The sequence below is a fragment of the Puma concolor genome, chromosome D3 (assembly GCF_028749965.1).
Source record: "Puma concolor isolate L17-30 chromosome D3, mPumCon1.1.hap2, whole genome shotgun sequence".
Classification (NCBI taxonomy): Eukaryota; Metazoa; Chordata; class Mammalia; order Carnivora; family Felidae; genus Puma; species Puma concolor.
Window position 1 is genome coordinate 76,857,576 of NC_141678.1, and position 26,342 is coordinate 76,883,917.

General features: G+C 47.2%; 1 protein-coding gene across 2 annotated transcripts in view; it reads right to left on the minus strand.

The window, feature by feature from the left end:
• ATP8B1 (ATPase phospholipid transporting 8B1) overlaps positions 1-26,037 on the minus strand; it is a 127,892-nt gene extending 101,855 nt beyond the window's left edge. The window contains exon 1 of one of the 2 annotated variants that reach the window (XM_086683090.1): positions 25,899-26,037. The gene's annotated coding sequence lies outside the window, so the exon portion shown is untranslated. Of the gene's footprint in view, positions 1-16,888; positions 17,096-25,898 lie in introns of those variants that run through there. The other variant, XM_086683091.1, reaches the window with a different exon arrangement.
• Positions 26,038-26,342: the final 305 nt, after the last annotated feature.

Here is a 26,342-nt window from a genome sequence, read left to right on the forward strand (position 1 = left end):
GGTTGAGCGGCTGACTTCGGCTCAGGGTCATGATCTCACGGTTCGTGAGTTCGAGCCCCACGTCGGGCTCTTCACTCTCAGTGCAGAATCTGCTTAGGATCCTTTGTCTCTGTCTCTGCTTCTATCCCACTCTCTCTCTCGCTCTCTCTCAAAAATAAATAAGGAAATATAAAAAAAAAGAAGAAGAAATTTCTACTAACGGTGCCAGAACAAGGAACAGACCATACATTGGACTCTAGTCAAAGGAACCGTGAGTTGCTGAATAATCACCATCCTTGTTATTTGTAAGGTGCTCTCCACGACCATTCTCCGAACAATAAATGTAATGCATCGACCTATCTGGCGAGCGTCCTTTACAATCCAATTCCATTCAAACCCAATCTATACACTAAGGAAACAAAACTAACATCTGTGTTCAGCTGAATTCTGTCCAATTATTCTTTCACCTCTGTCGTGACTCGTTTGGCATGCCGCCTATAATTTTAAATGTAATGACTGTAATGATAATAACCACCTCAAATTCATAAGGCACCTTTCTTCCAAGGCATTTATTGGTCTTCCCAGACCATGTTAATTAGGCTTCCGCCATCCTTTAAAGCTGAGGCTTCGTTACCTTCACCTTGCAGAAAGGAAACGGAGACAAGAACAGGTTAAGATGTGTTGCAAAGGTCGCAAGGCCAGTGGAGGAAGGAGTTCACTTGTTCCACGGCCCGGGACACCACCCACACCATTAACAACAGTTACTCAGAGTCTCTACCACTGAGGCAGTAAAAAGAAGAACAGAGAGCGAGCCCTTCTCTTCACATCTGCTCTCGGGACTCACCCCACAGCTAATCAGGAGGCATCTTACTTCCCCAAAGGTGATTTGGTCCCAGAAGCAAACCAACCCCCCACCTCACACACACACACACACACACACACACACACACACACACACACCCCTAATTTTTCACAATATGAAGGGTTCTTAGGGAGAAAAGACTGGAACAACTGTGGGGACATTTCCTGATACGGAGAGTTATTTTCATCTCCCCCTTTCCCCTGAGGATCAAGAAGATATTTCATTATGGAAGGCTCTCCAGAGGAGCTCATCTGGATGTTTTAAATACTAGCCTGCCTGGGGCGGCTGGGTGGCTCAGTCCATTAAGTGTCTGACTTCAGCTCAGGTCATGATCTCACAGTTTGTGAGTTCAAGCCCCGCGTCGGGCTCTGTGCTCTGCATCGGGCTCTGTGCTGACAACTCAGAGCCTGGAGCCTGCTTTGGATTCTGTGTCTCCCTCTCTGTCTGCCCCTCCCCCACTTGCACTCTGTCTCGCTCTCAAAAATAAATAAACATTTGGGGCGCCTGGGTGGCTCGGTCAGTTAAGCATCCGACTTCGTCTCCGGTCACGATCTCATGGTTCGTGGGTTCAAGCCCTGCATCGGGCTCTGTGCTGACAACTCAGAGCCTGGAGCCTGCTTCAGATTCTGTGTCTCCCTCTCTCTCTCTGCTCCTCCCCCACTCACACTCTGTCTCTCTCTCTCAAAAATTAATAAACATTAAAAAAAATTTTTTTAAATACACACACACACACAAAAACTATCCTGCCCAAGGCCAAGTGGGCAAACCAGATGGTTTCTCTCAGCCCAATCATTACACAACTCGTTATCTTTCTTTCTCTCAAAGGTTTTCAACGGTTTCCTTAAGTTAATTTCTTATCTGTTAAGTTCAGAGCAGAATCCAGTGGCAGAAATTACATTAAGTCTTCAATCTGTTGTGTATCAACTGTACTCCTGATTTCAAGTCCAAGTTGAAAGTCAAATTCCACGGCCATCTGAGTTTTTTTTGTGGGGGCGGGATAGGTCTGTACACATTGGTAATGTACACATTTGTAAATGCAAAGACTATCTCTAGAAAGTTCACCGATAAGCTGGTAATAGCTGTTGACCGTGGGAAGGGAAATGGGCATTGACATGAAAGGGGGAAGACTGTCTTTACACTTTGTACCCTTTCGTACCTTTTGAAGATTGCATCATTCGCGTGTATCGCTTATTCACAACATTAAACTGGAAAATAGGTGCAACAAAACTGAAGCTTGGAAATTATTTTTGCTGGAGTCCTCCATCAGAAAATGACAATGATGGTGTCACATCTTGGTTTACCCATGATGCTTGGCGAATACAGAGCTTACTAACTACACAGATGGTGAGCGCCCCAAAGGCAGGGCACGTTTTAATTGCACCTTAAACCTCTGTCCTTGCGTTTGTTATTTATTGCTGCGTAACAAATGGCTCCCAAATTTAACAGTTTAAAACGCAAGTTTTGGGGCGCCTGGGTGACTCGGTCAGTTGAGCGTCTGACTTCGGCTCAGATCATGATCTCACGGTTTGGGAGTTCGAGCTCCACATCGGGCTCTCTACTGTTGGCACGGAGCCCGCTTTGGATCCTCTGTCCCCCTCTCTCTCTGCCCTTCCCGCACTCTCTCTCTCTCAAAACCAAATACACAGAATGAATGAATGAATGAATACATATGTACGTACGTACATACATACATACATAAATAAATAAAACACAAGTATTATCTCAGCTTCAGTAGCTCAGGATCTTGGGCCTGACCTAAGGCAACTACCACGGCGCCCGCCAGGGCTTTGGCCACCTGGAGGGACAAGTGGGCTCAGCACTGATTAACCTCCGCTTCCCAGCTCTGCCTACTGGCAGGATCCTGCTCCTCGTGGGCCGCCGGCTGGAGGCTGCCCTTGGTTCTGGGCCACACACGTGTCTCCACAGGGCGGCTGGCTTCTCTAAGAGCAGGTCAGAGGAGGGTCTTGCTTTGCACGCTAGCTTTGGAAGTGACCTCCCAGGGCGTTTCCCGTATTCTGTTCGTTTCAAGTGCATCACCAGGTCCAGCTCCCATCCAAGGAGCGAGGCCACCCACCCACAGCAGAAGCCACAGACCGCACGGAGGAGAATCCTGGAGCATTTTAGCAGGGCCCCAAATTTGGTAAAAAAAAAAAAAAAAAAAAAAAGTCCCTTGAGACAGCTCGCATGGAACAAGCATGAGAGGAGGTCTAGCAGTAAAATGAAAGCCAGGAGCCACGACTTCCCTCCAAAGAGCAGCGGTAGATGTGAAGCACCATGAGCATTCACAGGGCTGGAAGGCTCCAGAGGAGGCAAAAACAAAAGTCAAAATTAGCTTTAAAAATCATGCTTCTGCTTCTGTGTCTCCCTCTCTCTCTGCCTCTCCCCCCACTTGCACTCTGTCTCCGTCTCTCAAAAATAAATAAATGTTAAAAAAAAAAAAAATTGGGGCACCTGGGTGGCTCAGTCGGTTGAGCGTCCGACTTCGGCTCAGGTCATGATGTCACGGTTTGTGAGTTCAAGCCCTGTGTTAGGCTCTGTGCTGACAGCTCAGAGCCTGGAGCCTGCTTCGGGTTCTGTGTCTCCCTCGCTCTCTGTCCCTCCCCCCACTCACACTTTGTCTCACTGTTTCTCAAAAATAAATAAATGTAGGGGCGCCTGGGTGGCGCAGTCGGTTAAGCGTCCGACTTCAGCCAGGTCACGATCTTGCGGTCCGTGAGTTCGAGCCCCGCGTCGGGCTCTGGGCTGATGGCTCAGAACCTGGAGCCTGTTTCCGATTCTGTGTCTCCCTCTCTCTCTGCCCCTCCCCCGTTCATGCTCTGTCTCTCTCTGTCCCAAAAAATAAATAAACGTTGAAAAATAAAAATAAAAATAAATAAATAAATGTAAAAAAAATAAATAAATAAAATCAAAGTGGTATCAGCCCTGGTCTGATACATTTGCTTTTTTATTTTAGCAACACTGAATGTAGTGTTTATATCTTATTTGGGGGGAATGATGGTCACCTGTTAACCTGTGTTATGCGATAAAAGAGAAACAAAACACCCAGGTAATCATATAAACATTCTCTTTTTGCTGAGCCCACTGCAAATCACTGCAGATATAAATACCCGAGTTCAAAAGTCAGATACATCAACTGACCTTTAAGTCCACGTTGCAGATCCTCCTGTTTGATTATCACGAATCTCATATTCCCAAGTTTGTCTGTATATGTGCAACTATCTTGGAGAAGCCAATAAATACAGAGAATTTTTTTTTAATCTGCAGTTGTAATTTAAACAAGGCATTTTAATCTTTTACTCACTTCGGTAAACCCTTGAAAGGATTGAAAAATATTTAATTTGTCAATTTCTTGAAAAAGACCTTTTACAATGAAAATGCCTGAGTTCACAATGACTATAAACCTAACCGAAGGTTTTACAGGATTTACTCCATAAATGGCTCCCTTTGGCCTGGCTCCCAAGTCAAGATGTGCAGCTGTAAGGAACATCCTGTTGCATGTTGACATACATTAACAGCTTCGGGAATTTAACAATTAGGAGTCAGATCTTATCATACTGCTGAGCGATGGTAGGCTGGCTTCCAATCAGAGCTGGGATGGGGGTGGGGGGAAAGACCTACAAAAAGAAAACTTCTCGGAAGGTGTTTGTCAGGGCAGGGAAAGTACAATTACATTGACAGTGTGGATTTTCTTTTCTTTCTTTCTTTCTTTTTTTTTTTTTACTCATTTAGTCAAGTCTTTTTATTATATGGATGCATTTTTGGAGGTGGTGACCAAGAGTGGGGTTGATGATTGCTTTCTTGATTGTATATTTAACTATTATTTTTCTGTGGGTAGTTTTAAATAAAAGAGGAAAACTCTATTAACACTTTTGAGTGGAATTAAATGCAGAAATAGAAAGCAGCATGAACCAAGCAAAGGGAAGCCAGAATTGTATGCCTATAACTCCAAAAAAAACTGAGAAATTTAAATAAATACCAACATTATTATGCTCACATTACAAAATTATTCATTTTAATCTTCACTGGGAAACAGACGAGTGCAATTAATACAATTTTAAGTTCGTTTGATAACCACTTACTAATCATGATGATAATAATCACTGTGGTAAACTGATTAAAATAATAGCCCCCTTCTTCACTCATTCCTATATGAAAATCTGCCGCTTGACCCCTTGAAGTTGGACCGGCCTTGTGACCTGCTTTGGCCAAAAGAATGCAGTGGAATGAGGTCTTATGAGACTAGATCTCAAAAGGCCACACATGCCTTTTAAACGAAAAAGTTCTCAGATATACTTGGCTGGCCCTTCCGTTTTACAACCCTCAAAATCTCTTAATTGGCTTCAGCCAAAGGGATTGCCTGATGCAAATAAGAGGGCACACACTATGTGAACAATTTATTTTTTCCGCGAAGAGTGTTACCCTTGAGGAGGAAGATATGGTTCCACATTTCCTTCTCTGTTTGCCCGCCCCCTCCTCGCCCCGATTAGGAAGTGATTCCTAAGTGGTCAAGAGCCGGGTCTCAGTAAGCCGCGTCCCCGACTCCATCCCCTTCTGGACAGAAGTCACCTTCCTGGTCTCGGCAATACGGCAATACGTGTGCAGTGAATGCAGCTAGCTGACGCTGGCTGCACCAACGGGGCCACTCTGGGTTTAGAATTCACAAAAACGGGCTCAAATTTCATTCATAAAACCACCGCTGCTCAGATGGGAGCAATCTCCAGGACAGCAAACAGCGGCCCTTAAACACTGCTCGGTCTACTTCAAAATCACTTGGGGAACGTCACCAAAAGGGGCGCAACACGGGACTTTCTACTTTCTCAACCTCCCGAGGTGATTCGGGTGCACGACAGTCAGGACCGGGTCACCGGTCCAGGTTGAAGTGAAACATGAATTTCCAATTCCTGCCAACTGGTGAATCGCCTTCATCTTACCTCTTTCCTCGTTATTCTTGAGACTGCAGAGCTTTGTTGAGGTTTTGCAACAAATAGGTAAAATTGTAAGACAGAACCACCCATTTTAGAGCTATAAGGGATATTGGAGAAAATTTCCAGACTCTTCATTTTTACAAGAGGAATCTGGGTCTCAGAAAAGGTTGGGGGGGGGTGGTGAGCACTGAACTGTAATTCATCTCCCGGGGCCCAGGGCCCCCCCACCTGGCAAGTAATGATGGGTGGATGAATTAAATCATCAGTTGCTGAATGTCTACTAGGCATAGGATATGCCCTCAAGGGGACAGAAACCGTAATAGATGACACTTCAATACCCTAAGTACCAGGAGAGGACCACACGTGAAGCCTAGTCCCTAACGCAGCCTGGGAAGTGCCTGGGAGGGGCTCCAGGCCATAAGAACACTGAAGCTGAATCTTAACCGATAAAGAATCGTGCTCCTTGAAGAAAGGGCAGAGGGGAGACAGGTGCTCGGCCCTCGCTTTAGAATTCTGGTGAAACTAAGATATTGCATGTGAAGGTGCTTTGCCATCAGCAAATCACTATGCAGATGTGAGCTACGAGGTCACGGACTCGATCAAGACCACCCACAGCTAATGCGTTACAGAACCCAGTCTGGTGTCTGAGTTACGCTGCTCCTTTATTTCAATCACTTCCCCCCTATGCTGATCCTCAGACATTTCCATAAACCTGGGTGAATTTTTGACACACTAAAAGACATCCCATAGACTCCTATGGCATCTACGCTCCAGGCAATTCTCAGCCTCGACAATGCATTAGAATCCACCCCCCCACACACACACCCCGGAACTCCCCTGCTTGGGAGACTCCCCCTCCCCAGCATCCCCCCCACAGGGGACTCAGGCATCAGTGCGGTTGATGCTCCCCAGGTGATCCCAATGTGCAGCCAAGTTTGAGAACCTCATTTATTGCAAGGCCAAGAAGACCGAACATTCCCCCACACAGACAATTCTCAGTCATTTCTGGTTTTTACATCTTAAGAAGGACTCCAGATAATGTGAAATCATTTGTTTGAGTCTGGACTGTGATGCGGTTCTTTTAGGAAAACAGCTTTGCCCCCTGAATTATGACTGGCCTGGATTAATAGTAGTTTGTCTTTTCTAAAGATACGCTGGCTTATAGGGGAGGCGGCGGGGGGGGGGGGGGGGGGGAGGTGCCAGAAGTATGACAGGTGTCACAGAACAGACTGTCCGAGCTACAAACGTGCTTCAGAGAAACCATAAAAGAGACAATGTGCAGATTACAGGACGATGCACCCGGAGGAAAGCAGGAGGGATATGTAAGTGGGTTTATATTTAACAAAGTCCTAACATGCCTGCTGTGGTCCTTTGACAACAGACATATAAGGGGGTAGACGCAAGGGGCTCACCAACAACTCTATGTTCTATTTCCTTTGATAACATAGAAAGGCCTGTGTAAAATAAGGACTTTAAGGTTATCAAACACACCTGGGAGATGCTGCCTAAAACGAAGCCATCAGATGCCTCCTGTGTTTCACGAGAAAGTCGGGAAGAAAGTTAAATCTTGGCGAAAACACGGAAGCCATGTGTTCTGCCATTTACCAAAGGGCACATGATGACAGAACTGTTGTTCTTTCAATAGGGCTGGTCTGCCCCATCCTCCGGGTCCTACAGACCCGCAGCTCGCGCATCATCTAGGTGAGATCGTGAGAATTGCAGGACTTCACCTTCCACCAAATCCCGAGTCTACATTTTAACAAGATTCATCAGGAGATCCATATGCACATTGATGCTTGAGAAGGCAGTGGTCTACACGGTGGAAGAAGCCACTTTCTGGATGGTCCATCGCATCCACGTGTGGGCATATCAGAGGCCAAAATTTCTTTAGGCTCCATTTAATTCCAAGGGTTTCCCCCACCCCAGCTGAATTTTTTTTTTTATCATTTCCTAAACCTGGGGAACCCCCAATCGTTCTTCAAGGTTGTCCTCCGGCTTCTTGGGAAGCTTCCTGAACACCCGTGACCTGAGTTAATAACTAACTCCCTTCTCGGTGCTCCCGCGGCCTGACATTTCCTACTTCCCTCCTTCCCTCACCCCTGCAAGCTAATTTCCCTTCCTTCACTCACCAGGCCACCCAGGCAGCAACCACTCCCACTAACGTCTCACAGATAGTAATCCAAGAACAAGCTTCAGCCATTCTGTCAGCCACTGAGCTGTGGAGGGCGGGACACGTGTGGTCCCTTCTCAGGAAGCTTCCAGACTCCGGGGGCAGCACACCAAAAATCCCACAAGTAAATAAAGGAACAAGAAAGAGGGCAAGGGGCATGCCCTGGGAGAGACCTACCTTAATGGGGGTGGTCAGAGAATGCTCTGAGGAAATGATACATGAGCCCAAAAGCAAAAGATAAGGAGTCCTCGAGGGGAAGAGCGTTTCAGGTGAGAAAACAACAAATGAGCAGGAGGGAGAGGGAAGGGGCTCGTCATGCTCTGGAGGCTGAAGTAGGACAAGAATGAAATGGGAGGGGAGGGTGGGGGAAGCGGGCTGGGCCTGGGGAGCCATGGGAAGGAGGGAAGTGTTATATCAGTGCAGTGGTGAGCTACAAAAAAGTCTGCAGCTGGGCACCGATGTGCACCAGTACCTGAGTGGCTGCTCTGGGCTGGGAATGGAGACATCAGTGAGGGGGATCCTGGGGGGAGGGGCATCCAGGAGGGTGGCGATGGTGGCGGCTTGAATAAGGGGATGGCAACGGAGCTGACCAGGTGAACTCGAGATCTCGTGGAGGTAGATACAGCAGATCTGAGAGACGGATTGGAAATGGAGGTCCGGGTGGTGCAATCTGGGGGAGAAAAGGGGTCATGGCTCGAGTCCAGGGGTCTCCGATTGGGGGGTCAGCACTGGATGCGCTGTGACCGCACTGCCCTGGAGATACACGAGTGGAGACTACAGGCTGGCAAGGAGAAAAAGCTGGCTGCCGCGGAAACCCACCAGGAACCCGACTGTCAAGGGTACCGAAATGGAAATTACCTAACGGAAGGAGAAGCGTGCCTGGGGAACTGGCGTTTTAAGAAGACTCCCATCCATGGTGTCAGGAAGGACTTCTCAACCCCCGCACTGCACACTGTGGGCGGGGACACTTCGTTGTGGGAGGGGTCCTGCGTGCTGAAGGCATTCGTGGGATGTCGTAAACACTAGCAGCACCCCCTGAGTTGTGACACCCTAAAATGTCCCCTACGGCCCCAAATCGCCTCTGGTTGATGAGGTTAGGGATGCTTTTACAAAGCCTTTAATAAAGCTGCTGTCCGACTTCGGTCCTGAAAGTTCACAACCAACCTAGGGTAAGAGCCCCACAAATCCCTTCAACTTCCTCATGTTCTGGCTTTGTGGACAAGCAACTAGAATTGATTGAATAAAACCAGACCCCGTGTTAAACTTAACCTTGCTCTATCTAACAAGAAACACGTGTAGTGGTACTAACCCCACTACAGTCTTAACGATCTTGAAAACTCTTTGTCTTTATTCAGTCTTCTGATAACAAACATAGACCCAAACGGAAACAGTGAGTGGAGATTGGTGCTAGCTGTTTTTCCCTTGCCCACAAATATTTTATAGCTCAGAGTTATCGAATGGTCGAGAAGTTTCTGAGTATCAGTAGCAAAAAGACCTCTTACCCAGACCAAGATGTCACAAGAGTCTGCTTTTCCCAAGTAGGAGCTAACTAAAAGTAATCCCTGGTGTTTTGTGGCATTTGCAAAGGATGGCCATATGGACCAGAAGCTGATGCTAAAAAAAAAAAAAAAAATCTTAAAATATCAATTTGCGTGTGTGACTATTTTAAGAAGCAATAAGGTCCAAGAACGCGGTTACTAGCCTCTGGCATCTTACCAAAGGAATGAAAACCATAAAGTTCACTTGATCAGACCACGGTTGGTTCTTTTTATCCCGGGGTCACTACACAATAACCAGCCTCGAACCCCTTTTCTCAGAGGACATTTTCTAATAATGGCAGCTAGTTCCAGTGACTGTAAGTGTGGAAAAAGGCATCTGTCTGACTGCACTGCTTACCACGTCATTGTAGAACAGCTACTACGATGTAAGCACTGTGCTGGGGGCTGGGCTGCCCCAGTGAGCCCCAAACAGGGCCTCTTCTCACCGAGGTGACAGCCTAGTGCAGAGAGAAATAGACCAGCGACTACAATATAGTTCAGAGGCGGCACAGCCCCGGGTCCACATCTGTCCTGCTTCTCACCTGAGCAAGGTGATATCACCAAGGAATCCTGATACACCCTTCCCTGCCATGGCTGGACGTGACCTCAGAATCCTACTCACCGAAAGTTTCTAGACCAGCGGACCTCAACCTGGAGCAGGCATCAGAATCATCTGAGAGTTTCATTCAGAACCAGTTTGGTCCTACTTCCCAAGTGTCTGATTCAGTAAGTCTGCTGCTGCTGCTGCGGCTCTGGGGACTGTTCTTTGAAAACCAGTGTCTAGGGGCGCCTGGGTGGCTCAGTCGGTTGGGCGTCCGACTTCGGCTCAGGTGGTGATCTCGCGGTCCGTGAGTTCGAGCCCCGCGTCAGGCTCTGTGCTGACAGCTCAGAGCCTGGAGCCTGTTTCGGATTCTGTGTCTCCCTCTCTCTGACCCTCCCCCGTTCATGCTCTGTCTCTCTCTGTCCCAAAAATAAATAAAGGTTAAAAAAAAAAAAAAAAAGAAAACCAGTGTCTAGGTAACTACCGCTAAATCAAGCCGCCTTGGTAAAAGCTAGTTACCATCTCTGAGATGGTGAGATCTGGGTCAGGAATGTACAGAGAGTGACCAGAACAGAGGAGAGGCCCCTCACTTTGACCTGGGAAGGTGAAGAATCAGGAAGTCTTCAAGGAGGAAATAGCACCTGGTCAGCAGGTAGTGGAGGAGAGGGGAGTCACAGGCAAAGAACGCAGGGCAGGAAGAGACCCCGAGACAGAGCACTGTGTTCTGTCGCATTAGAATTCAACGACATTTCATATCAGGTAAAGTTAGTGGAGGCAACTGCCTCTAAAGGAAAAGTTCTTCTCCTGTTCTTTTTCCTCTTGAAAGCATTTTAATGATCAAATATGTCATTGTCATTCTTTTTCTTTTTGTATTAAACGCTTTCCTCCTTAAGCAATAGCCTGGGCTTTATCAGAGTCTATCACAGCGGTGCCTGGCTGGCTCAGTCAGTGGAGCCTGCGACTCTTGATCTCAGGGCTGTGAGTTCAAACCCCACACTAGGTGTAGAGATTACTTAAAAATAAAAGTCTTTAAAAAAAAAAAAAAGAGTCTACCACAGTGCTTTATGATGAAATACTAGTAACTCTGCCATTTTTTTTTTCAACGTTTATTTATTTTTGGGACAGAGAGAGACAGAGCATGAACGGGGGAGGGGCAGAGAGAGAGGGAGACACAGAATCGGAAGCAGGCTCCAGGCTCTGAGCCATCAGCCCAGAGCCTGAGGCGGGGCTCGAACTCACGGACCGCGAGATCGTGACCTGGCTGAAGTCGGACGCTTAACCGACTGCGCCACCCAGGCGCCCCTACTCTGCCATTTTAATATCACTACCAAGGATAGGAGCAAACATAGGATGCTCAGAGTCGGTGCAATGATGGTACCTGCCAGTCCAGGAAACAGGCAAAGAAATACAATAAAAATCTCAGGATGACCTATTAAGTGGAGACCAATGGGGGCAGAGGTAGGGGAGGGAAAGATCCAGTAAGTTTAACATAAAGGGCAATCTAGAGCTGGGAGTTTCGCTGGGTATCTTCTAATCTAAGGGTCTTCGTTTCAATCATAAATGTGGTCATCTAAAGGTTCATGAAAACCGGGAACCCCCAAAAACGTTACAGGAAGTTTTAAAAAAAAAATCAAGATTTGCTTGAATACAAAGGAGAGATAATATTATCTTTGTCTAGTCAGAGAGTAAAAATACAGCCAAGTATGGGAGGTAACATTGACTCTGAACACTTTGGGACGGAAAAATGATTCCTAACAACTTCGAGCTTAGACAAATTCTGAAGTTTACAAGGACTGGCCAACAGGATGTTGGAATAAAAAGATTTAAAAGGTTTGAAGTATTCAAATATAAAATCTCAAGACAATGAACTGTGGGATATTAATAAATTCTAAGGGTACTCTGGACAGAAAATCATTATACCATTCCTGACAATGTAGCAAACAAAATTTTACTTTAATCAAATGCACTTTAGTTCTTGCAATGGTCACCAAAATGTATGCTCCATTAGTCCTCTGCCAGGTGCAATTAAAGTCATATTATGCTTACTGATTTCCTTAGGACACGTGCAAAGGAACCTATATGTAAGATACAACTTCGTCTGATAAAAAATAAGCATAAAGACCAGAACAACTGATGCTTGGGAGGGCAGGACACCCCGCAGATTTCCGTTAGTTACCCTGGCTTGGTCCATGTTGGGAGCTGCTTTCTCAAAACTGGGTTAGTGCCTCCCTGATTGCATAGCTTTACTGATTTTTAACTTCTTGAAAAAATGTTTTAGGGGTGCCTGGCTGGTTCAGTCGGTTAAGCATCAACTCTTGGTTTTGGCTCAGGTCATGATCTCACAGTTCACGGGTTCGAGTCCCGCATCAGGCTCCACGTTGCCGGCACAGAGCCTGCTTGGCGTTCTCTCTCATTCCCTCTCTCTCTGCCCCTCCCCTGTTCGCTCTCTCAAAATAAATGAATAAAGTTAAAAAAATTAAAAGTGAAATCAATGACCTCCGAAGCCGTCATCAAGGATAGGTTCTGTTATAATCACTCACTCAACACATACTTGTTGAGTTCCTACTGTGTGCCAAAAACCGAGGTTAGCACTGGCTGCACATGGCAAATGTATATGCCAAGAGAAACACAGGAAGAACTCCGTAAAATAGAGAATATGTACTATCCACATCTGGGCATATGTGGATACCGGAGGTATCCATTGGGACTCGTACATGTTAAGCATCAGGATTTCAAGAATCCCCATAAACATCACTGTTGTTATGACAATGCCTCACGTAAGAAACCAGACTTGCTATCACAACACAGTGGCCCCTTATGCTTGTCCAATACTACTGACAACATCAGACAGCAACATATAGGGAGTCTGCCCATTAACCTACAACTTGAAATTATTTGCACCATGTCAACTTTAAAAACTGGAATCTTAGGGCATAGGAGACTGTGCAAGAGTCCTGGAATTACATCGGGAGGATATCCAATAAAACATAGGGGTGTGGCAGGAGCACAAAGAAATGGGAGCTTTGAAAATTAACTGATGCCACTGAACTGAAAGTTAGGAGGAAGGCTGGAGCCCAGCTCTAGCCAGAGGCCACCCACCTAGACCTTGATTTCTCTTGTGTTGCTCATCTGGCCCGTGGGGATACCATCTGTCCTAATAACTGCCAAATGAGAAGACTTTAAAGCCATGAAGTGGCCTAAAAACATCAAGTATGTTATTGCTAGTTAAGGTCAAAGAACTGGTCGGTGACTTGGCCAGATCTGACATCTCCTGAGCCCACGACCTGTTCCCCAACACCAGGCCGCTGTTTATTACAAGTAATGAATATTCATCAAACACCAGGCAAATAACACAACACAGCCATTTTGACTAGGAAAATCAATCCCCCTCCCACTTGCTCCCCAAATTTTAAAAACATGTATAGAGGGGCGCCTGGGTGGCTCAGTCGGTTAGGCGTCTGACTTCGGCTCAGGTCATGATCTCACAGCTTGTGAGTTCGAGCCCCACGTTGGGCTCTGTGCTGGCAGCTCGGAGCCTGGAGCCTGCTTTGGATTCTGCTTCGGATCCCTCTCTGCTTCTAATCCACTCGCATTCTGTCTCTGTCTCTCTCAAAAATAAATAAACATTTTAAAAAATAAAAAAAAAAAAGAAAAAAAAAACATGTATAGAAAATCCAGAAGTCATCAAGTGGAATATCCCAGTAGTCCTCAAATCGCAAATATCTTTATGTTCCAAAAGGTCAATTCTGGGTAATTTTTCCAAATGAAACACAGGAAATGAAGTTACATTCAAATTTTAGATAAAACAATATAATTGTTTTGGTATAAGTATGTCCCAAACACGGCATGTCCCACTCTTTATCTGAGATTCAAATTTAACTGTGTGCCCTGTATTTTTATTTGCTAACCAATTTCTGAGTTGTCTGTACTGCTTTTCCAACTCTCAGCTAGGAGGTTCTGGAAGGAACTCTCACCTTGGGAGTTGAGAAAACGGAGTTCGATTTCTGGTTTCTGAGATCTCAGGCAGGTTACAATTCCTTCCCTTACACAAAGGGGCCAGTCAATACACATACCACACAATTTGAATGCCCTGGTGTCCATGAGAAATCCCTGGACTTTGTCAAGTTCCCGTTCAAAACACACTGGCCACTTCCTGCATCTGATAAGCATTTCGATGTGTGTGGTTGTCCCGCCTGTTAGACAATACTTCATCAACCTTCCCTGTCCTCGCCATCCATAAAGCAGAGGCTGCGTATTTGCATAAGGGCTTTTTGTACTCAAATGTAAATGGTTTATTGCTCAAAAAAAAAAAAAAAAAAAAAGTTGAATGTATAATTTCACAAAAATCTATCAAAATTAAAAGGCTGACCCCAAGGATAGAAACTGGTTTCATGAGTTTTCCCATGTCCTTGTGGATCTCTGGAAACCCACCTCCAGACGGCCAAGTTCCCAAATTCTGTGTCTCTCGCCGAGACTTCTGAACCTCTGGAACCTTGACCTCTAGCCACTCCTGGGTGTCCCAGCAACTGGACCTGGGCCAAAGCTGAATGCTTCCCCTTCCAACCTGCCCCTCTGCCGCTGACCCCAATGTCTTTAGTCGCTTACGTTTGAATCCAAGAATCAAGTGTCCAAGAATCACCTGACACTTCCCTTCTATGAGGTCTGCAAATCTGATCCACACCAAGACCAAGATTCCACCTCTCAAACACAACTGTTACCCTCCACACCTTGTCTCCATTCCCATCATCCGGGCCCCCCCTCCGAGCCCCCATCACCTCTCTCACAAACACTGCAGGAGCCCCCTAACTGGTTTCCTGCCCCCCCAAACCCATTCTGCGCATCATAGTCTGAGTTACCTCGTCCCATGCTTCTTGGTCCTACATGACTTCCCCCAGCTATTCTGGCCTTCTCGCAGCTCCTAGAACACAGACCAAGTTCTCACCACATGGTCTTTGCACGTGCCGTTCCCATCGACTGGACCAGGGGAAGCCTTGACTGGTGCCTTCTCATCCTTCAGCTGTCAAGTATAATCTCTTCCAAAAGACCCTCCTGGGCTAACTTTTTTTATTGTGGTAAAATATACAAAAACAAAAATGTACTGTTTTAACCATTTTTTTAAATTTTTTTTTTTAACGTTTATTTATTTTTGAGACAGAGAGAGACAGAGCATGAACGGGGGAGGGGCAGAGAGAGAGGGAGACACAGAATCGGAAGCAGGCTCCAGGCTCTGGGCCATCAGCCCAGAGCCTGACGCGGGGCTCGAACTCACAGAGCACAAGATCGTGACCTGAGCTGAAGTCGGATGCTCAACCGACTGAGCCACCCAGGCGCCCCTCATAGATTGTAATTCTAATATCAGTTGGTTTCATATCTCCTTTGTTCAATATCTTAATATCTACACCTGCCTCCCCACCCCAAACGACCCTTGTAAGCTCCATGAAGAGGAGGACATTGTTTTGTTCATCCTTCTATTAACTACCATTACCTGGCTCAGGCCCTGGCGTGTAGTGGGGATTTGATAGGTAATTGTTGAATCACTGAATGAAAGAAAATCATTAAGACACCAGAAAGCCACTGGTCTTCAGATGCGCTCACAGATTTCATGCACTTTGTATTCAACTGTGAAAGGGAACAAATTCATGCAAGCATGCATATGCACGCACACACACACACACACACACACACACACACACACACACACACGGCTCTCCGGGCACAAACAATTCCCTTTGTAACATGAAAGTTAATGTTGTTTGTGATTAACGCACATTTCCTGTGTGTTTTTTTTTTTTTTCCAAGAATGCATCATGTGCAAAAGTAACTTGTGTGTTCAGCAAGGAAAAGGAACTAAGTACTGATCAACACTACCGCAGGGATGAGAATCCTAGGTAAAACGTCCTGCTAAGTAAAAGGAGTCGGTCACAAAAGAACAGATGTTGTATGATTCCATTTATGCAAAACGTCCAGATAGGCAAATACATAGAGCCGGGAAGCAGGTTGGAGGTCACCAGGAGCTGAGGGGAGGAAAGAATAGGAGGGACCGCTAACAGGTACAGGATCTCTTTTCTTGGGTGATGAAAAGGTTCTAAAATGGAGTAGGGTGATGGTTGCACAATTCTGTAAACTCCTAAAAGCCACTGGATTGGACACTTTGAAAGGATATACAGTATGGCACGTGAATTATAGCTCCATAAAGCGGTTTCAAAAAAGAGAACATATGTGGATGGAGATGTAGGTGGCCTGCCTGCACCCGAGGGCTGGGAAAACCTTGCCTTCCCAAGTAGGCAATGCCCGGCAAGGAGGCGGCATCCGGGGCAGCAGCCCTGGAGGGGCAGCCGGCTTTCTCCGGCACCGAAGGCCTCCTTGCCCCACAAACCCCGTGGATTACAGACCATCTTCCTTCCAGTGCAGTAAAGGCCTCTGCTTTATGCAAATCATTTTCTTTTTCTAACACCGGCCCTCTCCCCCACCCCCGTTCCAAAAGCAGGAAGACAGGCCCTGGAGATAAACAAAGGTAAAGTTCTCTGGACCAAAACTTGACACAAATATGCACATTTCTGAAGAGCCTCTTCACAACTTCCTCAGCTCACCCAGGTCCAAGCCTCCATCATGGCTCATCTGGGTCCAGCCTCCTACCTGGTCTTCCTGCCTAGGACCACCACGACCAGAATGACCCTTTTAAAATGCAACCAGACCACAGATGACGCTACTCCAGTGGGGAACATCCTGCGCCGACTGCCCCCCGCATCCTGCACACAAAGTCAAACCCAAGGTCCTTATACACCTAGGAAGCCCTTCGTGGTGGGGCTCCCCTACCCGCTCATCTTCTCCCAGCCCCCTCCATGCTCACAGGGTTGAGAAAGAGCCAACCACCTGTTCGTTGACTTCATCAGAAGAATCGGGAGCCGAGCACCTGCCCATGAGGGCCTCTGCACCGAGCCTTCAGTCCCCTCTGCCTAGGCCACTCTGCTCCCAGGTCTTCATGGTTCCCCTTCTCTCTGCTGAGAGAGAGAACATTGAGGGAGACGTTCTCTCTCAGGTGTCACCTTCTCCACGCTACAAATACAACCTGTTCCCTTGACCCTCTCCCCCACTCCCCTGTTCGGCTTTCTCTTTGTATCCCCCCTTTTACTTATTCCAGACATACCGTATCATTTACCCCTTTGCTACCTTTATTATCTACGGTCTCCCCCCTCCTCTAGAACGTGAGCTCCACGAGAGCAGGGCTCTTCATCTACTTGGTTCACTGACAGATGTCAAGTGCCCAGCACACAGGATGTGCTTAACACCCGTTGGGTGGCCGGCAGCATGGATCAAGGAGGCCTCTGTTTCAGACCGTAGGGCTAAGGAGGCGGGTCCAGTCTGTGGAATGACTGGGGAGATAGGAAGTTCCCTAGGAGACACCCAGAGGGTATTTGTTTGACCCTGGAACTCGGGAAGGGAGACCAAGAGCTAACCAAAGCGCAGCTTTAAAAAGAGTGTCGGTCCAAGTGATCTCAAAGAGCCAGGATGCCATTTATTCACTCCCCACACAGTCTGAGGTTCTCCAAATGACCTTTGACAACTGTCACCAGGTTTCTCCACGCTAAAGACTGATAAAAAAGAATTCTAAGCCATCTTCATGAAGTGGAATGAGACGAAGTATCAAACCTCTGAGGGATCAGCCATGGCAGCCCCAATCTCCCTTTGTGGCTGTGATAGGATAGGAAGACGGAATACACCCAAGGATGTGGCATTTGGGCTTAGTTTGAAGATTTTTTAACTCTGCTTGTAAAAAAAAAAACCTCTGCTTTTAAAATATGCAAATGCTTATTTTGGCTAATTTTTAGGGCCCAGTATGAACATAAACTCATGAGAGTCTGTTGTTCTTTAGAAAATAGAGATGAGGATATCTTTAACCTAGGGGCACCTGGGTGGCTCAGTCAGGTGAACATCTGACTCTATCTAGATTTTGGCGCAGGTCATGATCTCAGGACTCGGGAACTCGAGTCCTGCATCGGGCTCCTCGCTGACGGTGTGGAGCCTTGCTTGGGATTCTCTCTCTGTCCCTCTTTCTGCCTCTCCCTCCCTCCCTCTCTCTAATAAATAAATTAAAAAAAAAAAAGATATCTTTAACCTAATAGACTGACCTCTAATCATTTGAGAAAGCCTTCTGGTTTTTATCCCGCTACGTGTATAAGCAACATGAGATCATTCCTCCATTCTACAGTCTATAATTGACCTTTGGCCTTGAAGCTTCTATTGAAAACCATGGATTCTATCCCAAGGTAGAAATCAATCTCTCAGGTATTCAATTTTTCAAGCATGTAAATATCACATTCTAACCCTCCTTCCACCAAAAAATACATTTATTTTAATCCAAGTCAATTCTGAAGGAAAGTTAAGGATTTTTTTCTGTCTACTACACAATGTCCTCCCCGGAAGACATCTGTGCTCTGCAGAAGTCTCCAGATTGTGAAGCCGGGTCTCCTGGGCACAGGGCAGAGTGTCAGCCACATCATGGACCAGCTTGGTAAGGGCAGCTGCAGGTGAAAAGGAGAAATGTGTCACGCCCTTCACATGCCCTCCACGCATCCAGCCTCCAGCAGTCCCACGTGCTCTCATCGACAGGCTGTTGAAGAGAAAGGTGATTTGGGAGAAATCATGCCTGCCCATCTTAAGCCACTTTCTTTTTTTCTTTTTTCTTTTTTTAATGTATATTTTTTTTGGGGAGAGACAGAGGGTGAGTGGGGATGGGGCAAAGACAGAGGGAGATACAAAATCCAAAGCAGCCTCCAGGCTCTGAGCCATCACAACAGAGCCTGATGAGAGGCTCAAACTTAGAAACTATGAGATCATGACCCGAGCGGAAGTCAGACACTTAACCGACTGAGCCGCCCAGGCACCCCTTAAGCCACTTACTATGAAAGATAAATCTCACAAAACCAAACAAGATCTCAAAAACTCCTATGAACAAACAGACAGCCACTTGCCCATATTCACAGTGACATTATTCACAATAGGATAAGATGCGATGAAAAGATGCAATGAAAAGGAAGTAGAAGGAAATTCTGACATCTGCTACCACACGGATGAACCATGAGGATATTATGCTGTGTGAAATAAGCCAGTAACAAAAGGACAAATATTGCATGATTGCACTTACATGAGGAACTTGGCCAAATTCATGGAGACAAGTAGGTAGAGAGATTGGGGAGGAAGAAATGGGGATATATACTGTTTAACAGGTATAATATTTCAAAACGGGATGATGGAAAAATTCTGGAGATGGACAGTTGTGATAGTAGCCTGACAGCACAAATGTGCTTAATGCCACTGAGTTCACTTTTAAAACTGGTAAATTTTATGAATATGTTGCCACAGTTAAAGCAAAACGCCCATGAAGTAAACTTCTGCACGAAGGTGAGATCGTGCAGTTCTGGTGCACAGAACAGAATACAGATTTTCACATAATCCTTACAGTCTCTTCTGTCTGATGAACCCCACACAGTCACTTTGCTTGTGTCATAAGCCTCCAGAATTTCTGATATAGCATTTGCTAGTGCTTGGCTTAGAAGCCCACAAATTTATTCCCAATATGGCAGTAAGGCCAATATTTTCTGGCATGAAACGTACAAAATCTGACACATCTTCTCACGAACGTGAATATTTAAACCATCCAAGACAAATGGTTGTCTATTTTCTTTTCTTTTCTTTTCTTTTTTTTTTTTTTAATGTTTATTTAGTTTTGAAGGAGAGAGACAGAGCGTGAGCAGGAGAGACACAGAGAGAGAGGGAGACACAGAACCCGAAGCAGGCTCCAGGCTCTGAGCTGTCAGCAGAGAGCCCCGTGCAGGGCTCAAACTCATGAGCCGTGAGATCATGACCTGAGCCGAGATCAGACACACCGACGGAGCCACCCAGGCACCCCGGTTATCTATTTTCTTATAGAGAACATTCAATGTTTCTTTTGGATCCAGAGATCATATACGCACATCTCAGAGAATAGTCTCCGTACTCTCTTGCATCCCAAGAAGACAGAGTAAGAACCTGTGTACAAGTCACATCACACTTTATAAAATAAAAAAATGCATCCAATGCAAGGGAGATTCCTTAACAGCAAGAATGGACAGTTGGAGGCTATGTAGGAACAATATTTGGTGCCTGAGGAGCTCCAAGGAAGATATTCCAGCTCAACTTGAGAAAAGGTGAGCAAACTGATTTCAAACACTGCCTGTTCTAAATCAAACAAACCTCAAGTCTGGTGGAACAAAAGCCACTCAGCAAAGAGACAAAGCCATCGACGAAGGCCCTGTAAATAAAGACCAAAGCTACTAGCCAAAGGTCAGGCTACACACGTACTCAATGCAGAAGCGACAGGATTCTCAGTCACACTAAGGGGAGGTGGCCATTGACACTGAAAGGCTGTCCCAGGACAAGGGTGACCTCAGCCGCCCAAGGAGTCAGTGCCCTTTCCCAGACGGAGAGCCAGCTGCCAGGCCCCGCTCTGCAAATTCACTAGCTTGGAGACCAATCACGGACACAGAGCTTTCAAGCAGGAAGTGAGCTGGGCCATTCTCCAGGGTCTTAGGCAACCGTCCCTCCTTGCAAGGAGGGGCAGTGTCCAGAGCAGAGAGAAAGAAAACACCGGGTCTGCTTTCTTACCAAGGAAGAAAAGAAAAACTAAAACCCCCAACTCGGGCCCTCTGCAACCTAACGGGCTTCAGTGAAGCCAGGAGGTAATCCCCAGGACAGCGCCGGGAGAAGACAGGCATTTTTACAATGAAGAAATGCATGGGACTGTCCCAAGGGTCTCTGTTCTTAGCGATGCTTACTAGACAACCCAAATGAGAACCATTTGTGGAGAGCACCGATCCTTTAAGGAAGATTCAGGCTTCGGCTCGTGAGTGTTGAGTGCTGAACAGGGAAAAGGAATTGATTTTTTATTTATTTATATTGGGGGAAATCTAGAGGCCAAGGGAGAGGAAAGAGATAGGAAGTGGGGGGTAAAATCGACACAGAAGTGCTCTGACGTCCCAAGGGCCTCCACTGTGCAGAAGGAACACCCAGCAACTCGTAGCTGTGACTGCGCAGGGATGTCCCTGGGTCACAGAGGACCCTCAAACACCACACTGTCTGTCCCTGGACACCTGTGGTCCGGAACTCAAGCCCTGCATGGGGAGGTTTAGAATCTCTCCCCTACCTTAGCGAACGCTTTCTCACCAGTGCCCAGTGCAAACGGGGACCTATGTTTGCTAAATAAATACAAACACACAGAGTGAGTCCTGCTCCCTACACCGTCTAAGAGAAAGGCCATTGCTGGATGAACCATAAATATTTACTGAGCTGTATCAATGACAACAGGAATATTAACGACTACTTTTCACCGAGGGCTGGGCCAAGCTAAAGTTCGCTCAGTTCTCTCATTTGGAACTCATCACACAACCCTGTGAGGTACTGTTATTATTATTCCATTTTCCAGATTAAAAAACCTGTAAGCTAAAAGGATTAAGTAACTTGCCCTAGGTTACACAGCTAAGAAAGCAGTAAGGCCTGGATTCCAAGCGAGGTCAAAGGACTCCAAAGCATGTGTCACCAACCTCTATTTTACTGCTGCCTCTGGGCTCCGTACTCCCCGGGAACCAGTTATCAAACATACTTCCCATGGGGCATGTTTTGGAAACAATTTATTTAAAAAAAATTTTTTTTTAATATGCATTTTTCAGAGAGAGAGAGAGAGAGAGAGATGGAGCGCGAGCAAGGAACGGGGAGAGAGAGAGAGAGAAGGAGACACAGAATCCAAAGCAGGCTCCAGGCTCTGAGCTGTCAGCACAGAGCCTGACGTGGGGCTTGAAACCATGAACCGCAAGACCATGACCTGAGCTGAAGTTGGATGCTTAAACTGACTGAACCACCCAGGTGTCCCTGGAAACAATTTATTTAAAAGTACGATACATTTCAAAGTATTAGGAAAAGTACTAATGTATTCCTAGCTGATCAGATGATAATTCCTCTGTTTTCTACGAATAAGTACAAGAAACAAGACTGTTGTATATACCCATGCTTTCTAGACTCTTCCTCCATCCTGCCAGGTGTTCAATAACCCAGGACCTTAAAAGATCTTAGACTGGGAGTTCTCTTTAACCAGGCACAGGGATGGGGATTCAGGAGTAACTCAGTTAACAAAATAAAGGATAAACCACCTTCTTTTTGTGTTATTAAAACTCTGGCAGCAAATTAATTTTTACTGATATCAATAAGTAACAAAGCACTTACAGATGTTATGAATACAATTAATCTAATTGATGATGCTAACAAATACCTGAAAACTCACAACCCGGGTGGGGGGGGGTCTCCTCTCCCGCCCCCCCACCACACACACACACACACACACACACACACACACAGAAACTTCCCAGGAGACAAATCGAGGAGCAAATATAGAAACAGATCTAAAATTCAGTGCTTAAGAGACTTTAAAAGCAGTTTTCTTTAGACATACGTGACACGAAGGGACCCCACAAAACTTGTTCTGGTAACTAGAAAGCAAGTTCCTCTGCATTCATAAGAGCACAGACTTCCTTTACAATGATGAAACTAAAGAGCAAAGGTAAGTAGGAGATTCAAATCTCTCTCGAGTTATAAGGATCACCTGGATTTCATGAATGTCGTTTATGAAAAACTAAAAAGGAATTCAAACTAGCAAGGCAATATTAAAAACACACTAAACATTGGGGCGCCTGAGTGGCTCAGTCGGTTAAGCGTCCGACTTCCGCTCAAGTCATGATCTCACAGTCTGTGAGTTCGAGCCCCACGTCAGGCTCTGGGCTGATGGCCCAGAGCCTGGAGCCTGCTTCCGATTCTGTGTCTCCCTCTCTCTCTGCCCCTCCCCCGTTCATGCTCTGTCTCTCTCTGTCTCAAAAATAAATAAACAAATGTTAAAAATAAATAAAAAATAAAAACACACTAAACATCTGGGCATTATACTATTTTTAAAATATCAGTTTAATGAAGAAAATAAAACAACATAAGAACACCTACTGTGTATGAGGGACAGTCACCTGTTCTGCCATTTAATTCTCTCAACAACCAAAGGAAGTTGATAACATCTTTTTTTTTTTTTAATAAATCGAGGTTCAGAAAATTCAGGAATTCATCTAAAGTTAGACAATTGAAAAAGTAAGTACATATTGGGTATCTGGGTGGTGCAGTCAGTTAAGCATCCAACTCTAGATCTCAGCTCAGGTCACGATCTCACGGTTCTTGAGCCCTATGTCCGGGTCTGGGCTCTGCAGTGATAGTGAGGAACCTACTTGGGATTCTCAATCTCTCTCTCTCTCTCTCTCTCTCCCTCTCTCTCTCTGCCCCTCCCCCAGCTCCTATGTGCATTTGCTCTCTCAAAACAAACTTAAAAAAAGTAAATATAACAAAAATAAATTCTAAAAATCAAATACAATTTAAAATAAGTAAAATAACGGAAACTTGTGGGAATCTAAATCCACTACTCCTTGCTTTAGAAGGAAGAAAAAGAAAGGAAAGAAGAAAGGAAGGCAGGCAGACAGGGGGGAGAGAAACCTACAGCCAGATCTGGTCAATGCCATGAATGCTAACGTCTCAGAGACTGAAATCCAAATGAAACATGGGACCAGTACTAAGCCTGCCTTATTGCACAGACTTCTTTTTGTTAAGCCTTTTGCTTTACCACATTATTATTTTAAAGCCTCAACTTAAAAACTGAAAATTAGGGGCTCCTGGGTGGCCCAGTTGGTTAAGTGACTGACTCTTGATTTCGGCTCAGGTCACGATTTCATGGTTTGTGGGTTTAAGCCCTGCATCAGGCTCTGTGCTGACAGCATGGGGCCTACCTGGGATTGTCTCTGTCTCCTACCCCCCCGCCCCCCCCCGTCTCTCAAAATAAATAAATAAACTTTAAAAAACTAAATAAATAGGGGGATGCCTGGGCGGCTCAGAGCCTGAAGCCTGCTTCAGGTTCTGTGTGTGTGTCTCTCTCTCTCTCAAAAATAAATACCTATTAAAAAATGTTTTAACTAAATAAAAACAAAATAAAAAAAAAAAATCTCCTAGCTCTGTCACGGTCAAGAACAAGGGCACATCGGCATGCATTTTCCTTAAAATAAAAACCAGAAGGAAAGTTTGAAGGTAGCCAGAGCTGCCCTGGCTCAGATGGCATTTGTGTTCACCAGCATTAAGCCACATGAGTCTCGTTTGGCCCTCGGTAACAGACACAGAGAATCACCAAGAATTACCAAAGCGCAGCCACCAGGACATAACGAATGAAGAATATGGTTAAGCATTCTTACCTAAAATGAGCACAAGGACGTAATGAAAGTCATTAAGAAAATTCAGAGAGTAATTGCAGGCAGACTCCCCCACCCCCAAGAAAGTAATCGGCTAATAAACATTGAATATCTTTTGCGTAACCATTTGTAATAGGCTCAGATGAGGCCTTCACCAATAGGCCCAGGATTAATGAATGGCATTTTAGATGAAACACAAAAGTACCCGTGAGACAACGAGAATTAGAACTTTTACTGCACAGTCTGTGTTTCCTCTTTTTCATATGCGCTTGCATGTACTATCGCTGGAGATTTTATCACACATGTTTTATAGTTTTTGTTCCTAAAAGCAGTCGGCCTTCCTCCATAACCTACTGTGCGCGCGGTGATCTTCAAGCACTTGGCCTGTGTTGTCTCATTTAATTCTCAAGGAGCAGAGACAGAAATCTGCAGACAATGCAACCAGGAAGATGGGAGAGAATCTTTTCTCAGGCCGACAGGGCGGGCAGTTTCCGGGAGGGGAACTCGGCGGCGTCCGGAGCTACCCAAGAAGGACTTGGAGCCCGCCGGGGGCACCGCGGGCAGGCCGACGGAGTCAGATGGGGTTGAGCGGGACTCACTGGGAGGAAATGGGGCCCACCCGCCCCTGACTTTTGGTGTCAACTCCCCTCCCCCGTTCCGCATCCCCCACAGCCGTCGCCAATGCGAGTTCGGAGCCGCGTTCCAGGACCAGGCGCGCACAACCCCCTCGGAGAAGTCGGGCTGACAACGGAAGGCTTTTCTTTCGCTTGGGGACGTGAGGACGTGGGGGGGGGGGGCGGGGGTTACAACACTTGCCACTCTCTGCCACCCTTCCCGCCCCGCCCCAACACGTTGCCCCTCTGCACGCACACCAGCGAAGCCGCAGCGCCGGGTATCACACCGCGGAGGGAAGGAGATGGCCTGGGGCCCCGCCGCGGGAGCTGGCGGATACGACCCTACGGTCACCGGGGAAAACGTCCCTCTTCCGCATCATCTCCCAACCTGAGTTAAAGCTCGCGGTAGATGTCAGGAGGGCGCCTGGTCCTGCAGCCGCCGCGGCGGAGGCGGTCTCGCCCTCCATCCCTCCCCGCAGGTGCGCCAGGGTACCCGAGGTCCTAAGGTCTTTTTCAGACTCGTTGGCATCGGCTCCCAAAGGGGGCCCCCGCAGAACCCGGCCAGGGAGACTTCCAGAGGGGCGGCAGACACTGCAGGGAAGCCAGCGGCACTCCCCCAAGGACCCGCAAGTCCTGCCAGGCTCGCCCCTCAAAGCTTAACCCCGGACATGTGCGTGGCAAACCCAAACGATCCAAACGCCACCTGCGAGTTTCCTCGCCTCCCAGCAGGTGAAACCCGCACGGACGTCTCCACAGCGCTGCCTCCCCATCCCCGAGGCCGAGAAGGCTCCCGCGACCCCCGCCTAAGTCCCACCGGTGCGGGCTCCGGAGCCCGAGGGCGCGGACAGCTGCTGCCACCGCATCCCCGATCCTGGGAGTCCGCCCGCTCCGCGGCGGCCAGGGGACCTGTGGGACACTGCGGGGCCGGTTGGGTGGGGAAAGTTGGGGGCCAGGCGCCGCGCCCCTCCTTACCTGGCGCTCGCCGGCCCCTGCTGGGACATCCGTCGGGTGCGCGCCCCTCCGCGCGCTCGCTGCGCACTTGGCCGTTGTCGCCGCCACCGCCCGGCCCCAGCCCTGGCCGCGGCGCTAGCGCTTCATGGCGCACGGGGCTGGCCCGGGGCCCCGGGAAGCGTGTCCAGTTGGCGGCGGCTCCTCCGGGTCTCGCCTCTCGCCAATGGCTCCCCGCCTTCCCCCGCCCCGCGTCCGAGCGCCAGTCCTCTGCGGCCGCCCTTTTCCCTCCGCTCCCCGGGACCGGCCAAACTGGTTTCTCCGCTCCGGGGTGGTGCCTCCAGTCTCTCACTGGCAGCCGCGGCTGGGGCTGGGGGCGGGCCCGGCCGTCTGCCCTCCCTTTGTCCCTCCCGGGGGCGGAGAGGGGCTGGACGGCGAGCCCCAGGGCGGGCACACGCGGCCCAGGTC